The sequence below is a fragment of the Protobothrops mucrosquamatus genome, unplaced genomic scaffold (genome assembly GCF_001527695.2).
Source record: "Protobothrops mucrosquamatus isolate PMUCROS unplaced genomic scaffold, P.Mucros_1.0 scaffold4511, whole genome shotgun sequence".
In the NCBI taxonomy this organism is placed as follows: domain Eukaryota; kingdom Metazoa; phylum Chordata; class Lepidosauria; order Squamata; family Viperidae; genus Protobothrops; species Protobothrops mucrosquamatus.
In genome coordinates this window covers 80,179-81,664 of record NW_015390417.1, presented here as the reverse complement: position 1 = coordinate 81,664, position 1,486 = coordinate 80,179, and positions in this window count along the sequence as shown.

Genomic DNA, 1,486 nt, shown 5'->3' with positions numbered 1-1,486 from the left:
CCCCCCAACACTCAGGAGTTCGGCTCTCTTGCATTGCAACCACCACCTTCACACACACACACACACACACACCCGGGGGTCTCTTTGGCCCCCGCCCCCCCTCGCCAATTCGCCTGGTGGAAAAGTGAAGGCAAGCCCTGAAGGAGCGGAGCCAACCTTGCAAAGCCCGCGAGCGTACGCCGAGCGCCCGCGCGTGATTCCACCTCTCCCCCCCCCAAAAAAAAGGAAGGAAGGAAGAAGGGAAGGAAGGAAGGAAGAAAAGAAGGAAGGAGAATAAAGAGAAGGGAAGGAAGGAGGAAGGAAGGAGATAGCGGAAAGGAGAGGAAGGGAGGAAGGAAGGAAGAAAATGAAGGAAGGAGATAGCAGAAAGGAGAGGAAGGAAGGAAGGAGAAGAGAGAAGGGAAGGGAGGAAGGAAGGAAAGAAGGAAGAAAGGAGAAGGAAGGAAGGAAAGGAGAGTGGGGAAGGAAAGGAGGAAGGAGAAGGAAGGGAAGGAAGGAAGGGAAGGAGAATGGGGAAGGAAAGAAGGAAGGAAGGAAGGAAAGGAGAAAGGAGAATGGGGAAGGAAAGGAGGAAGGAAGGAAGGAGAAGAAAGAGAAGGAAGGAAGGAAAGGAGAGTGGGGAAGGAAAGGAGGAAGGAAGGAAGGAGAAGGAAGGGAAGAAAGGAAGGAAAGGAGAATGGTGAAGGAAAGGAGGAAGGAAGGAAGGAGAAGAAAGAGAAGGAAGGAAGGAAGGAAGGAAGGAATGAAACCACCCCTTTCTTTCCTAGGGCTCTCCGCGCTGCCCCCCTTTCCAGCAGGAGACACCCAAATCTCTCGCGGAGGGCTTTTTTTGGGGGGGGGGGTGTCTGCGGTGGGTGGGGGGGGAGGACGGTCATTTCCCTCCCGGCCACTGCGAGGACAGAGAGCGAGAGAGACCTCCGCCGGTCCGCCTCCGGAGCTGGAACGAGGCCTCTCCGGGAAAACCGGGACTGGGACCCGCTTTCCCCTTGACCCCCACCCCCACCCCCCCAGCCGCAACCTGTCGCCGGAGGGTAAACGGGAACGCTTGCAAAGAGCGCCGGGCTCAGCGCCTCTTAACTCCGCCCCTCGCTCTCTGCTGGGTCCGTCTGCCCAGGCTTCTCTGCTGCAGGAGCCCAGCCGCTGAGTTGGGTTGTTTTATTATTTTTTTTCTTTCTTTTTTTCCCCTTTTCTCGGCCGTTTCTCCGCCACTCGGGGCCAAAACTTGCGAGCCTGCTGCCTCCCTCCCTCCCTCCTTTCTTCCTCCCTTCTCTTCCCTCCTTCCTCTTCTTCCTTCCTTCCTTCCTTCCCTTCTCTCCTTCCTTCCCTTCTTTCTTCTCCTTCCTTCCTTCCCTTCTTCCTTTCCTCCTTCCTTCCCTTCTCTTTCTTCTCCTTCCTTCCTTCCTTCCTTCCCTTCTCTTCTTCCTTCCCTCCCTCCCTCCTTCCCTTCTCTTTCTTCTCCTTCCTTCCTTCCTTCCCTCCTTCCTTC